Raw genomic sequence first — 16,493 nt, 5'->3', positions numbered from 1 at the left:
GGAGGGAGATGTGGGGGCAGAGGTACTGGAGGAGGCAGGTGCAAGCATTATCACTGCGCCACAGTTTTAAAGATAGTATTAGAAAATCATTGGCTGGGTTAGCTCTCCTTTCTTTGTGGAATTGCAATCTGGGGTGCTCCTCCGGGCTCCTACCTAGAGCTGTAGGCCATCGCTGCCATCTCTTGATTAGCTGGGATCACTCTGGCCAAGCAAGACTTCTTTAGGGATCTCCAAAATGGCCTACAATAAAATTACCATTTGCAGTCCATAAAATACATCATCATAATACAACAGTTTGAAATGGTCAGCTATTTAAAAGAGGTAAAGCAGGAACCTGAAGAACTGTGTGTGTGTTAAGTGCTGTCAAGTCGCTTCCGACTCATGGTGACCCTCTGAATCAGTGTCCTCCAAAACATCCTATTGTTAACAGCCTGAAGAATCACATAAAGCAAAAACCAACACAGATAAAGAAAAACTAGACCTAACATAAAATGTTCACACTAATATGAATTAGCTCAAACCAGACACCTTCTAGAAGAGAATGGTCTCCACAGCTTTTCTCAAGGCTAATGTGTCTCATGAAGCAGGCATTTCCAGAGTCTGCTACCAAGAAGGTGCTGCTACTAAGATGGACCATGTCACAGGAGACTACACACAGAAATTCTAATGACAGGGTAAGTACTCGGACCCCTCCTCCCTCTAAGGGGTGCCATGAAGGAATGGGGACCAAAGACTGGCTTAAGAGCAAGACACTGCTCTCCACAAAATGGGTGCCTCTCAGAGAGTTCAGGGATCCCCCTTGTGTGTCAATTCTAGGCAGGAAGGCAGTTGGCCACTGAACTTTCCCCCTGGCCCAAAGGTGTGCCTGGTTGGACAGTGGGGCTAGCTAATCCCCATTGTGTCACCCTAAGGTGATTTAATCAGCGCTCCAAGCAGACCATTACTTACCCTATCTGCACCCATCTCACCAATCAATTAGTATTCAAGAGAATAGTCGAGGCATTCTGTTGGGTCATGATGACTCATCAAGCCTCTCCTATCTTTTTGTTGAAACCCCGGAAAAGCAATCTATTCTTTGTCTCTGGCTTTCCTGCCAGCTTACCTCATACCGCCTCAGTATGACCCATTTGAGGTATAAATATTGGCCCTTTGACTATTCATAGTGTTTGTGTGTCTGGATCCGTGGGCACCCCTCCCCAGTTGCGTGTGGGCTCTTTTCTTGGCTCCTGGAAATGTTGGTCATTTTCCTCTTCAGCGCTGCTTTCCCTGGATGTCCCTTCAAGACTGGTAACTATCACCCATCCCTGAAACCCTATCCAGCTTCCTCTTTTTCTCTCTTAGCTCTTGTATGCTTTGTGTGCATATGTTCATTGCTTAAAATATATTTCTTCTTTTATTATTTTTGTTCTTTAATAAAACCATATTTCAATTATACAACTGCCTGCTCATTTGAGAGTTTTCACCCAGGACTAGGGCTGTTGATTCGGTTCGGCCCGAACTGAAAAACAGCCGAATTTCCCGATTCGGTGGTTTTTAGTTCAGGACGAACCGAACCTGAAAAATGGCAGGCAACCAGGGAGCCGAATTCAGCGAGTTCGGGAGTTCACGAATAAATCCGGCCAATTCGGGGCTGTCAGTAAGCAGCATTACCGTCAGTAAGCAGCATTCTCCTTCCCCGGCCAATCGGTGGCCAAGCTGGGCTTCTGGCCAATCAGTCAGGATTGAGTACTGGAGGAATCAGCTGATGTGCGGCCCGGCCGGGGAGAGAGAGAGAGAGGGAAATCCTCGTGTGTGTGTGTGTGTATGGGGGGTGCTTGTGCACATTTGCTCCTTTCTGTGGCTGCAAGGGGCATATTTTTTGGGGTACAGACCCCAAACTTTCAGCAGAGATTCAGACAAGCCTTCTTAAGAGACCACCCAAGCTTTGTAAACATTGGGTCAGGGGTCCCGAGATAATTTTCTTTCCATGGTTGCAGGGGGTGCATTTTTGGGGGTACAGACCCCAAACTTTCAGTGGAGCTTCAGATGAGCCTTCTTAAGATACCCCCCAGGTTTTGTAAACATTGGGTCAGGGGGTCTCGAGATATGGGCTCCACCCCTTTTCCCTCCCCCCTTTTCCATTTCCGTGGCTGCAGGGGGCGCTTTTTTGGGGATACAGCCCCCAAACTTTCAGCATAGCTTCAGACAATCCTTCTTAAGATACCACCCAAGTTTTGTAAAGATGGGTTCAGTGGGGGCAGAAATACCGGCTCCCCCCTTTTCTCTTTCAGTGGCTGCAGGGGGCGCATTTTTTGGGGTGCAGATTCCAAACTTTGAGCAGAGCTTCAGACAAGCCTTCTTAAGAGACCACCCAAGTTTTGTAAACATTGGGTCAGGGGGTCCCGAGATATGGGCTTTCCCCTTTCCCCTATTGGGATGAATGGATCAGCCGATCCTGTATGCATCTCCAAAGCAAAACGTCCCGTGCCTAAATGGAATCGTCTTGGATTACCCAGTCCTCCCCAGTCCCTCCTGATGGAACAGAAGACAGCCACAGTAAGACCCCTTTGGGGGCTTTAATCTATAATTTTTCTCCTGTATGTGTGTGTGTGTGTGGGGGGAAGCAGAGTCTGTGTGTGTGTGGGGAGGGAGCAGTTTCTGTGGGTGGGTGGGGGAAGCCAAAGGGGGCTTTTGCCGGTTCTGCCTGGGGTGTGTGTTCCCCCTCGAGTCTCTCTCCCCCTGGTTTGAGGGGGGGTTTCAGTTGTGTGTGTTCAGGTTTTCCCTCATTCATAAGAGCGGTTAGGTCTATTTGGATGCTTGCTCAAAACTGGTTTTCAAATGGTGACTTAAAGAATGCATTTGGAGTCCCATGCAAAAGGGGAAATTCCACCCCTCCTGCTCATTATGCATAGCTAGCTGCCTCTGTCCCTTTCCATGGTTTGCAAACTCCCAAGTGTCAGGTGTTGCTTTGCACAGTTGCAAAGGTGTTGCTTACAAGGTTGTGTTGCTTTGCAGTTGTGTTGCAATGCTTTGCAAACTTCTCAGCTGTTTGTCAGGGCTGGGAGCTTTGTGCATGGGCGGCAAGCTCTGCTCAGAGATGCACATTAAGGGTGGGGGACCCCTTTCGGGCCCACATCTCAGCCCCCCCTGACCCAATCTTTACAAAACTTGGGGGGTCTTTCAAGAAGCGTCCTTTGAAGCTCCGCTGAAAGTTTGGGACCTATACCCCCAAAAATGCCCCCCCAGAGCCGCGGAAAGGCGCAGTTGTGTTTTTAATGGCTTTATTCGGCCGAATTTTTTCCCCAAACTTTGAATTCCCGCCGAATTGCACGCACCCGAAGCGGGGGAGTTCAGACTTCGGCATATCCCGAATCTAAACGGGCCGAATTCAGCTGAATCCGAACTATACCGAGTTTTTTTTTATTCAACAGCCCTACCCAGGACTATCCTGGTGTCATAGATCCCAGTTGCCCCCCCTTGCTCTTTGTCTCCAGCTAATTTCCCCAAACTAAAGTGGAAACTGCCTCCTAAGGGTGACAACAGTGGAACACAGAACAGGGCCTGTCAGCCTATGTGTATGGGTAGGTTCATGTTGGAGAAAGTGATCCTCAAGGTGTCTCAGTTCTACACTGTGAAGGCTTTAACACTCAAAATGCCCTTGGAAGCATACTGGAAGCCAGAGAATCTGGAATAATATGGAATAATATATGACTACTTCCTTGCAACAAACAAGTTGCTGTATTTTGTACATATAGTTCCCTATATGGAAAATAGTCTCCTAGTGCTTGCAGTGGCTGTCAGTCCCCAAGCCAATCTAGACTAGATGCATGATCATCTAGTGGTGGTTTCTTCCTTCCTTCCAGCAAACAGGCAGTCATGTAGGCCTTCAAAGCAGCTGCATAGAGAGAGGTTTCTTAACCAATTTCACTTGGGCTGTTTTTAAAAATTAAAATCTCACACACACCCCATCCCTCTGGGGAAAAAGAGATTCTCATGCATTCCCTGGTGTCTTGTTTATTTCAGCCTCAATCATATTTAGTAGCTCTAAAAAAGGTTATGCCATTGTACCCATCCTAGTTATGCTGTGCTATGTGAGAAGCAAGGGATCTCAAACCTTGCCCATGCAGCCTGGGATTCTGCCAACCTAACCTCTCAGACCGTTGAGCCAGAATAACTGAGTCTGTATATCTTAAGGTGTCACTAATTGTGCTTGATGTGATTCAGGGGGAAACATTCCTGTCTGGCTGAGGTTTAACCTGACGTGGCTGTGGGGACGGGGGCTGAGAAACAGGCATCTTTCCGCTGTGCATCAAGGGAAACAGATTAATTGTAGAAGGCGATGCAGACAGGACTGTGAAGAGGGAAAGGAAAGTGGGAGGAAAAGGACTTGGCATTGAGGAATGACAGTCATTCATTGACCCATTGCATGCTGCTGTAGAGAGCAGTTATCGATTCACCACCAGTGCAGTTTGTTCGTTTCCTGGCTTCCTCCTCATTTCAGTAAGACACTGTTAATTGAAAAATATAAGCAAGTGGCTATTGATTGCAGGTAACTGATACAATAGGAGCTCATTGGATTCTAATCAGCATCAGGAGCACTAGATGAAGACACAAATAGTGCATGGGCGGGTGGGGGGAGAGATGCAACAGAAGCAACGTGGTTTTGCTGATTTCACAGCATCCTCCTTGTAATTCAGAAATTGAATTTCCATTAGTAACTCTGCGATTTTGCGTTTGAGAATATAAGCCTTTCTAGGCAGACTTTTGACCCGCTCCATTCTCAGGCAGATCAGAGGCTTCTATAAGAGCAGAGTTGATGTGAGATGCCCCTGACTAAGATGCAGCTCAAGAAAGTTGGAAATTCTGGTCATGTATGTACATGCTGTCAAGTCACAACCAACTTTCCTCAACCCCAGCAAGGGGTTTTCAAGGCAAGTGAGAAGCAGAGGCGGTTTGCCATTGCCTTCCTCTGCAGAGACTTCGTTGGTGGTCTTTGTAGTGTTCTGGCCTGACACAGGTTTGTTTGGGTTACATCTCAGGCTAGAACCTTTCTCCAGGCAGTTTTGAGTATGGGAGGGCCTTCTGATATCCTGCAGTCCCAGGTGGAACAGGCTTTCAATGGGCTCATTGTGGCCTGGAACGGGCTCATTGTGGCCTCATGCCCAAACGGTTGGGCAGACTCTGTAATTTTTTAAAAAAAGATCAACATTCTGCATCAGGGTTTTAGAATATGTGATTTCAGCAAATGTATTTGATTTCCTTTGTTTTGCATAATGTATTCTGTTAACACTTTCACGGGGAGGGGAGGGAGCTATGTAGGGCACTGAAGTTGTATCCGCTGACCACTCGAACACTTATTTAGTACCTTGCCTGGCTTCTGATATTCACCAGGTACATGAATCTTCAGTGTACCTATAGTTTAATTAAGACTTAAAACTTTAATTAAAATTTATTAAGTTAATAAACAGTGTACCTACCTATATAGTTTAAGTTTAAGAAATTTGGCTCTCAAAAGAAATCTCAATCGTTGTACTGTTGATATTTGGCTCTTTTGACTAATGAGTTTGCCAACCCCTGGTCTAGCACTTTGCCATCTCTGCTGCATTGCCAGACGGACCTGTTTTCTTCTCTGCTCCAGTGGCCTTTGCGAGGCCTCTGGAGACACTGCATGTTGCAAGGGGTCAGATCCAACTGCAGCCCTTGAGCTGGCAGACTGCAGGCATGGTGAGTCATCTCCTGACTTTGGCTGATCCTCTACTCTGGCAGGCTGTAGTCCCTGTGGTTGTTCCTGTGGGACTTCTACCTGAGGATGTCCCTCTGTTCTGGCTTCTATTTCCCCTTCGTCAGAGGAGGTCTCTGCAGGCTGACTCATGACAGCATGGGGTATGAGGAACAATAGTGGTGTAGTGGCTAAGAGTGGTGGTTTGGAGCGGCAGGCTCTAATCTGGTGAACCAGGTTCGACTCCCCACTCCTTCACATGAAGACAGCTGGTGACCTTGGGCTACTCACAGCTCTCTCAGAACTCTCTCAGCCCCACCTACCTCACAGGGTGTCTGTTGTGGGGAGGGGAAGGGAAGGTGATTGTAAACCAGTAGAGAAGTGGTAGAGAAAGTCGGCATATAAGTGGTAGAGAAAGTCGGCGTATAAAAACCAACTCTTCTTCTTCCTCTTCTTCCTCCTCCACCTCCTCCGGTTAAATACAATTAAATCTATTGATAAATTCTTATCCAGCAATTATTTATGCTCCACTGCATCAGTTAGTGTAAAGTACCACAAAATACCTTTTTGTTTATAAGGAAGGAGAGCAACTGCACCACCCACTGAAATGCATTCTGCCATAGAGCTACAATCCCTAGTGATGGTTTATTTAATGTAAAAGACATTAAACATTAAAGACATTTACCATATACACCCGTGTATAAGCCAACCCACGTATAAGCCGAGGTGCCTAATTTCTCCCCAAAAATGGGGAAAAATTAGGCACCCGCGTATAAGCAGAGGGTCGGCTTATAACCCCTCCCCCCCCCCAGAAGGCTTACCTTATCCAGAGGCATGTGGCGGCGGCAGCCCCCCCCCCCCCCCGTGGCCCAGGAGGCCCCACAGGCCCCTCCTAGGCCGCTCCAGGCCCAGCGAAGGCGGTGGCGGGGGTCCCCCCGCGGCCCAGGAGGCCCTCTCAGGCCGGGAGGAGCTGGGCACACGCAGCGGCAATGGCGGCGCGGCCCTGCAGCGGCCGCAGGAGGCCCTCCCAGGGCTCTCCTGGCTGGGGGAAGCCGCACGCGCCCGGCGGCAATGGCGGCGGAGGTAAGTTCCTCCCTCCCTCCCCTACCATATTGACCCGTGTATAAGCCGAGGCCGGCTTTTTCAGCCCTTTTTTTGGGCTGAAAAACTCGGCTTATACCCAAGTATATATGGTAACATTAAACATTAAAACTAAAACTAAATTATACTCTGGAAAACTATTGGCTATTTTCCATGAACCCATGTTGTGTGCCATTTGGGGGGGGGGTCACAGAATATTTTTGAATTGGCTGCGATCTGGATGAGGATTTCTAAAATTATTTGTGGGGCAAGTTCTATCCTCCTCTATTATCCCTGGTTAGTCTGTCACAGAGAGACCACCGCCAAGTAGAAACCCTGTTAACATCCAATTCATATCAGGGCAAAAGCAGGGGGACATGCTTGAGCTCAGAAATCTTCAGTTGTCATCCTCTGGGAAACCAAGTGCAATAAGAACTAGATCTTCCAGATGGTCGTTGATGCACACATATCTCTGAATTTTACAGGAAATATGCAATGAGAAGGATAACCATTTTTTGTTTGTTTTGTTAGCAGGCACCCCTGCCGTGAATCTGCCAAGGGCTGGTAGTGCCAGAAATGAGGATGCCAGAGGCATACAGTGCTGTGAACAATAAGTTTCCTACTTCCCCTTAGATTCAGAAGTAATCTAATATGACTCCGAACAAGGACTGCAGTTATTTGACTGTTTTTCCCACAGACTGTTGGTATATTTCCTTCCTCAGCTGCCTGACCGAGAGCCTTACTTTGATAGCTGAGCTATTCCCAGAATACAACATGACAAGGCAGGAGAGCAATCTTCTCTTTAGGAGATAATATCACAGTTCAATATGTTCTCTGTTTAAGGCCCTTTAAAAACCAATAACCTCAAGCGTAGACTGTGGAAGCAATACAAGGGCAATCGTTTCTGTTATTGTACCTTCTGGTTTATAGATGCAGGCCTGAGTGAATCTGAGTATGTCTTAAAATATAGGTGAGGCTTGCGTAAACCATACTCCTGTTTCCAGTGACAAGGTCTTGCCTGTAGCCAATAAACCTGTTGGCATAGTGATGATATACAGGGCTTACACATTGAGCACTCATGACTTGATGATTGCAATAATCAAGGGATTACTTGCACATGTGCAGAGTCATAAAGATTAAGCCATGCAAACAGGGTATCTATATTAGATTGCTCATTACTTTAAAATCCAGAAGGGTTGTTTTTCATACAATCTGTCCTTTGCAAGTTTAACATTTCTATTACGAGGGGATCAAAGTAAAGCCACATACATGAGTATCCTCTAACACCACATTATGTTCCCCCATAATGTTCAGTGTCAACTGAAGGATATATATTTTTCCTTTACCACCATCGTGTGTGTGTGTTAAGAGCCGTCAAGTCACTTCTGACTTATAGTGGCCCTATGAATTAATGTCCTCCAAAATGTCTTATCATTAACAGCCTTGCTCAGGTGCAGACTGAGGGCTGTGGCTTTCTTTATTGAGTCAATCCATCTCATGTTGGGTCTTCCTCTCTTTTTCTGCTGCATTCAAATTTTCATTGCATTATAGTCTTTTTCAGTGACTCTTGTCTTCTAATGTGACCAAAGTACAATAGCCTCAAGTTTAGTCATTTTAGCTTCTAAGGAAAGTTCAGGGTTGATTTGATCCAGAACCCATTGATTTGCCTTTTTGGTGTTCCACAGTATCCATAAAATTCTCTTCCAACACCACATTTCAAAGGAATCAACTTTCTTCCTGTTTACAACTGGAAGTGCCACCTCACAAGGAGCCTTAGACCACTCAAACTCTTAGTTTGCTGCGTCGGCGCGCTCACCCAAGATTGGCAAAGAAACCTCCCACCAAAGGTGAGTGGGGACCTGGCAACCTTATTCATTGTCAACCTTAAAGTTGAGTAATTCCCCTGTAGTCATTACTTTTGTTTTCTTGATGTTCAGCTGGGATTCTGCTTTGGCACTTTCTGTTTTAACCTTCACCAGTAGTGGTTAAAGCCATGTTTGGAAAGCAACTCCAGTGACTCATAGTTTAATTGTTCAATTCTTATTCACTAAACCAGTAACGGATAAATGTTCTCGATCATTCTCTTGGAGGCCTTTCATGATATCCAGGAAAATCCTTCTGTCTGCTTGTTTTGGATAGTGCTTTGATAATTTCCACTCTTCAACTGGGACTTCATTGTTGGACTTGAAATGATATGGAATATTTTCCCCATTATTGAAGTTCACACTGCATTATTGTCAGCACATGACAGCAGTAGCAGGAAGATCCTTGGCCAAGCTAGCCTACTCAATAATTTTTGACTCAAGAGATCATTCCTGGTGTTATGCACATCTTTTTTGCTTTCCCAGAATTTTGAACTGAAATATCCTATTTTTGGATGAAAGCTTAGTTGAAACACACAGTGGTCATTACTTTTAACTACTGCTGGGTATATTGGGTAACACCAAGTTTTTATGCATTTAGTACATACATTCTGTTTTCTTGTGTTCCTTTGTCACATACTCTATCCTTATTTGCATAGTTCAACCCATCACTTCTTTCTTTTCCAGTATCACATAACATGTGCATTGAATCTTGATTTCCTCCATCATAAGGAAGGCATACATTTACACAGTGTAGATAGCTCTCCAATGCTTACTTTAAAAAAAAAAGAATCTTCATGCCTCACACACTGCAGCCAGAAAGAGAAAGAAACCCCCATTACTGCAAATGTTTATTCCAGCAGACTGTAATATTTACAGACACAGAACTTGTATGGGACTAATTCACCATAACTGTATGTAGAATCAAGGGTAATGCATGAAAGTTCAATTTCTGTTTATACATCTTTCTGCTATGCAGTGAGATTTAAAACTAGAATGTAAAAACCCTAGTTACAGACCATTACAAAACTACTTCTGCGGTGTTTCTGCATGTTTCTAGAGTGAACTATTCAAGATAGCTTCGTACATACAGTCAATAAGAGTCTATTTACCCTGCATTTAATACATTTCAAGCGAACTGCATCAATGAAAGACACATTTATATGCATTTTTCTAAAGTCACATCACTTGAAATAAAATAGCTTTGGCATCTGCAAAAAAATCAGCTATGGCATCCATAAAGAGAGCCAATGTTCTGTAGTGGTTAGAGTGTCAGACACAGATCTGGGAGACCCAGGTTCAAATAACTACTGCCACAGAAGCTTGCTGTGGTCATTTATGCATGGTCACTTTACCCTCCTTTATTCCGTTTCAGCCAGGATCAAATTTTTCAGTATGCACATTACCTCATTCCTTGGAAGTTCAATGCTGTTTCAACGCAAAACTAACCCGGCTTTTCCCATTCCTCTTCTGGCCCAAATTAAACCATTCTTCCTGGCTCATTCCGGAGTCACATAGCGTGCATACTCTGTTCTCGGGTTGAGCTTCGTCCCACCCTTTTCCAAACCCCTCTTCAAGGCAGCATGCAGATAGCCAAACAGGGGAAGCACAGAATATTGGCTTCTCTCACAGCCAATCACAAAGCAGTGTGTAAAGAGGCGGGGATTCAAGTACTTCCTGCTACCTCGAAGCTCTTTCTGAGCAAAAGAAAGGCTTTTTAAAAATGAGGCTTGGATTTCTTCCCCTCCCCCCGCTTTTTTCAGATTGCTCCGTTTTTTTGTTTTTTGTTCTTAAATTTTTTTTATGAGGCAGTTGGGTCTGGGGGGAAGGAGATCTTCTCTCAGGGTGAATACTGCAAGTCGGCCAATTACGGAGCAGCATTTAAAGGGGTGGGACTTGATTTGAGCTTGGGAGACTGCTTTTCTGTATTCATGCCTCCATTAGCACACAGTTTCGTCCCTGATCATTCCAGCCAATGCATACAGTTTCCCCCAACCCGGGTTACTTTGATCCTGGCTGAAATGGGGAATAAAGGAAGTTAAATCGACCATGCATAAATGACCTGTGTGACCTTGAGCCCGTCACATATTTTCAACCTTGCCTACTTCCCAAGGTTGTTATGAGGGTAAAATAGAGTAGAGAAGAATGATATAACTCACCTTGGCCGAAAACGCACGGGCACTTACTCCGGTTTCTTCCCAGTGTCCTCCCCGTTCTAGCCAGGATCAGTTCAAACCGGGCGGGGGGACAATCTGTGCACAGAACCTCTCTTGATCTGTGGCGAGTCAGCGTGCTGATCTGCCCGTCAAAACAGAAAACACCGGAGACACGCACTTCCTGGCCGTTCAGCAAAGCATGCTCCCGGTGGTGATTGGCCGACTCACTGACTCACTGACCAATGAAAGCCCTGCGCTCCCACTTTTCAAAAAATTTGGAAACAAAAGGGGGTGAGGTTGCGCAGGGAGGGGTTTGGAGGCGTGCGGGACGTCGTGACGCCGGAAGAATAGGCTCCTGTTCATCTGAAGCGAGCTAGGGGTAACGGTTTGGGTCCTCAATCGCTAAGACGGGTTCGTTTGAGGTCGACACAACGCTCGGCCAGCAGAATCCGAGGTCTCGTCCGTTTGCGAGAATTTGGTCTGGCTTGAAAATGGAAAAAAGCAGGGAGGAGACTGGGCGGAGATAGGAGTAAGTGTCCGTGCGTTTTCGGCCCTTGGCTTCCTATTTGGGGAGAAATGTGGGGTATAAATGAAGTAAATAAATAGTGGTTTTTGCTGACTTGAGTTTTCCTAGGCTTTGAATTTGGTTTGGATATCTTTCTGAGTCTGAAAAAAATATTTTTTTCATGCAGTTTGTTTTCCATTTTTTGCTTTGCGTTTCAAGAAATGCCTGGCCTAAATGGGTTTGGAAACTGTGCCCCTGAGGAAAGCAGCCAACGCATATACCCTTATGCATTCCCACAATTCACTCTGTTATGTTTTGCAGGCTGAATTCAATGGTGAGTATGTGGATAGACAGCAGAAGAAAGAACCATTTAGAAATGACATAAATGCTAGCTAGGAACCCATGGACCCTCCTAAGGGCTGTTTTTTCTTATCAAAACTCTCAGCTCCTTTCAAAACTCATCTAGTCCCAAGCAAGAACCTACATATTTCCCCTGAATTTCACTGTAGTTCAATTTGGTGGCAAAGTGGGTATTGCATTCAAATCACAGATGCAGAAAAAAATATTTAAAACAATTTAAGTGTCACTTGCAACAGCAGCCTGAACGGATTCTGTGTTTATTCAGGGGCTCCTCACATCCCTTGGAAAGCTGCATATATATTTTTTAAAAAGGAGTCGTGTGTTCTCCATTCACAATTCCTCAAAGCCAGAAGGTAAGAAAAAGAGTTTATTAACGGCTAAAGAAAAGGTTTCCCTTTATAATGAACCTTCTGCCTGTATTGAAGAAAAGCCATCGCTTGCCTCTCCTGCTCTAATAAATGGTTTCTTTAGGGTTTAATTAACTTCCCTCCGCTCTCCCTTTGTGGAGGAGTGTCACTCTAACCACAAGACAAACTTTGTTTGCTCCTGTTCTCGGGAGTGCTACATTGTCAGATAACTGTTCAGTATGCTGGAACCTTCCTGTTTGAACATAAATGATAGCATCAGGGAGGCAAGGGGGAGGTGGTAAAGGTGATAATGAAGAACAAGGCTCTTCTTTCCACAGCCGTTGGCTTTAATGCCAGGATACGGACAAATGAAGTCACCGCAGCCTTTGCTTCCTGCTTTCCTGTGGAGCAGGGAAGGTGCTGCTGCAGTCGTCTTGTTTGGGGGCTTCCTAGAGGCACCTGGTTGGCCACTGTGGGAACAGACTGCTGGACTTGATGGGCCTTGGTCTGAGCCAGCAGGGCCTTTCTTATGTTCTTTCCGATCCTTATCATTGACTCCAGTGGACTTCAAAGGATGCTTAGGATTGCACTGTGTATCAACTACACCATGCTCTTGGTAGATGTTTAGGGTTGCCAGCTCTGGGTTGGGGAACACCTGGAGATTTTGGGGGTGGAGCCTGAGGAGAGCAGGGTTTGGGCAGGGGAGGGGAGGGACTTCAATGCCATAGAGTCCAATTGCCAAAGCAGCCATTTCCTCCAGGTGAACTGATCTCTATCGGCTGGAGATCAGTTGTAATAGTGGGAGATCTCCAGCTACTACCTGAAAGTTGGCAACTATAGATATTAGGAGGCATGTGTAGAAAATACACATGTGGGAGATTCAGCCTGGCCACTACACAGTGCTGGTTCCAGGTTTTGAGAGACCCTGGGCTAGGGATGCCAGCCTCCAGGTGGGACCTGGGGACCCCCCAGAATTACAGCTCATCTCCAGACTATAGAAATCAGTTACTCTGGAGGAAATGGCTGCTTTGGAGGATGGAGTCTCTCTGGCAATGTACTCCACTGAGGTCCCTGTCCTCCTCAGGCTCCTTCCCCAAATCTACAGGAGTTTCTCAATCTGGATCCGGCCACCTTACCCCCACCCCCTGCCGGTGGCCAGAAGAAACCTGGCAACCCTACCCAGGGCCCCCCTTCTATCCACCACCAGTTCCCTCTCATGTCTCCCTTTCTACCCCCACCTATGTCCCACTTAACGTGACTGTGCATCTTTTCTCTGCTCACAAGCTCTCCCACTGCCTGCATCACATTCATGCCTTTCCTCCAAGAGCACTGGCTAGTGTGTGCAGCTGGTAGTTCTGCTACTGTGTACCACCTGCATGCATTTCTAAATCAATGCAGGGAGCCTGGGTGGTGGAGCACTTGCAAGTGCATGATGAAGAAGAGTTGGTTTTTATATGCCAACTTTCTCTGCCACTTAAGGGAGAATCAAAGCAGATTACAATCACCTTCCCTTCCCCACAACAGACACCCTGTGAGGTAAGTGGGGCTGAGAGAGAATGACTTGCCCAAGGTCACCCAGCTGGCTTTGTGTGTAGGAGTGGGGAAGCAAATCCAGTTCACCAGAGTAGCCTTCGCTGCTCATGTGGAGGAGTGGGGAATCGAACCCGGTTCTTCAGATCAGACTCCACCGCTCCAAACCACCATTCTTAACCAGTACATCATGCTGGCTCTCTAGGGAAGGGCACAGACAAATGGCAGGGAGGTGTATGGGTCAATGACAGCAACCCCACCAGAAGTGATAGGCCCTGGCAGCTGTCCCCAGTTGTCAGATCTCATGAGAACCAAGGCTCAGACTTACCTATGAGCCCAGTTTTCTGGCATGCGCTGGGGAGTGTTGGGAGCCGGAACAAGGTTCAGCGGCTTGTCCGGTGAGGCTCCCGCTGGGCAGCCAGCATGCTGCCACAAAATGGCTGCTGGTGGGGAAGCTGGAGAAGGAGCCATAGCATTTCTAACTCCAGCTGGAACTTTTCCTGCCCTGCTTCCTGGCCTGCCCTATATTTCAAATGGACCAGTCAGGCCCTGGCTCAATAGGGATGGGGCCAGCTGGCAAGTTCAGATCTGAGCTTTTGCACTGGGCTCATCCAGCCAGGTATTTAAGAAGCTGTCTTCCTCGCTTCCTAATTTGTCCCGCCCTCCCTCACTCCCTATACTTGGGCTGTTTAGAGATCAGTTCACCTGGAGAAAATGGCCTCCAAGGCATTGAAATCTCTCCCCTCCCCAAACCCTGCCCTCTTCAGGCTCCACCCCAACATCTCCAGGTATTTCCCAACCTGGAGATGGTGGCCCTAGACCCAGGTAGGGCTGCCAACCTCCCGGTGGGGATTGGAGATCTCTTGCTATTACAATTGATCTCCAGGTGACAGAGATCAATTCACCTGGAGAAAATAGTTGCTTTGTAGGTTGCTATGACATTATACCCTATTGAATTTCCTCCCCTCCCCAAACCCTGCCCCTCTCAGATTCCACCCCCCAAATCTTTAGGTAATACCCAACCAGAAGCTGGCAACCTTAGACACAGGAGCAGCCTGCATTCTTTTAGCTTGAAGTGTGGTTACTTATGATGTTGGTGGTTTCGCCTGCTGGCATTTTGAGGCTTGCGTAACGAAATAGCTGTACACCTTAGATGAAGAGAGTTTTCTGCAGGCTCTGGCCCTGGGCTGGATACCAAAGTATTTTTAATTGAAAAGTATTCTTCTTAAAATGTATATCCTGCCTTTCCAGAGTTGAAGGCAGCCCACAGTCAATTAAAATAACATGCTAGAAGACAAATCAAGCTTCACTTAAAACCAACATTGGCAATGCTCCATGCAGGCAGTCTAACTTAGCAGGCACACTCCCTCCTCCCTACTTCACTGTCCATCTGGATCAGGCCCTATATCTGCTTCAGACTTTGTCAAGCTTTTGCTTTTGCAGGGGGGAGGGCGGAAATATTTTGTGTGCTTCTATAAAACCCTTCTATAAAGAAACAGTCAATATCAGTAAAAGTGGGTCATTGCATTACTGAGGAGCAAACTGCAGACAGTAAAGCAATCCTCCCTTAGCACTTGATTTGTCTCTCTTGTTGTGCTCCGGGGGGAAAGCAGGAAGAGGGGAAAGTTGTCCCCCTGTCCTGGGCATAAACAAACATTTGTCCTGCTAATGTGACTTACATCAGTCATGGTGGGGTGGGGGTGGAAACCCTTGAAGATTGTCTGGCTTTTTATAATGGGAGAAAGTTAGCCAAGATCTCCTCTTGACCTTTGCAGTACAGCTGTCCCAGATGTGCTTATCTGCTTGGTAAAAGGGTACAAAGGTCAATGCCAGATGGCATGGTGGGATCCTCACCACAGCTTCTTATTTCTCTTCCTCCTATTGCCCTGAACCGGATAGTCCAAGCTAGCCTGATCTTGTTGGATCTTGGAAGCTATGCAGGATCAGCCCTGGTTAGAACTTGGATGGGAGTCCACCAAGGAAGGCCAGGGCCACTATGTAAAGGCAGGCTGTGGCAAACCATCTCTGAAATCTCTTGCCTTTAAATGGGGTTGCCATAAATCTGCTGCGACTTAATGCAAATTGATTTTCTGCTACTTTTCTAACCAGACGTTGCAAAGCAAAACAAAACAAAATCCCTCCAAACCCAACTACCCCAAAAAGGTTGTTACAGAGAGAAAGGCATCTCAGTCAGCCTGTTTCTCAAAGTGGTCCGTGAGTCTTCTTAGATAAATGTAAGCAATTACACATATAGACAGCCCTGCTGGATCAGAAAAACAGACAATCTAGTCAAGCAACATTTCTCCCATTGTTCAACCAGTAGGGTTTCCAGCTCTGGGTTGGGAAATTCCTGGAGATTTGAGGGTGGAGCCTGGGGAGGGACCTCAACCAGGAATGATGCAATAGAGTTCACCATCCAAAACGGCCATTATCTCCACAGGATCTGATCTCTGTAGTCTGCAGATCAGTTGTAATTCCAGGAGCTCTTTGGACCCCGCCTGCAGGTTGGAACTCCCTACCAAGCAGCAGTCCTGAGAAGGTGCAGAATGGTTCTTAGCCCAGTTTTATGTGCATGAGGCTATAAGAACGCAGGAGTCTGGAATTACATCTAATAGCAGTGTGATTTTAAGTTGCATGAACAGAGGAGCCAGGCCAGAATATGCCACTTTATAGTTCCAGTAACCTTTCAGTGGATCCTAGCATCTATGGGTCACTAAATGCAGTACCTTCTCCCAGAAGCTGCAGTGGTAGACTGAGAGAGTCAGGGTGGTACAGTGTTGGACTAGGATCTGGGAGATGTCAGTTCAGATTCATGGTCTGCCATGTATCTTGCTGGGTAACCTCGGATCAGTCTTTCTTTGCCTCACCTACTTTGCAGGTTTGTTGTGAGGCTAAAATGAAGAAGGCAGAACTATGTATGCAACCTTGAACTCCTTGGAGGAAGGGTGGGATAAA

This window comes from Euleptes europaea, chromosome 5 (assembly GCF_029931775.1).
Source record: "Euleptes europaea isolate rEulEur1 chromosome 5, rEulEur1.hap1, whole genome shotgun sequence".
NCBI classification, from domain to species: Eukaryota; Metazoa; Chordata; class Lepidosauria; order Squamata; family Sphaerodactylidae; genus Euleptes; species Euleptes europaea.
This window is presented reverse-complemented; position numbering follows the sequence as displayed.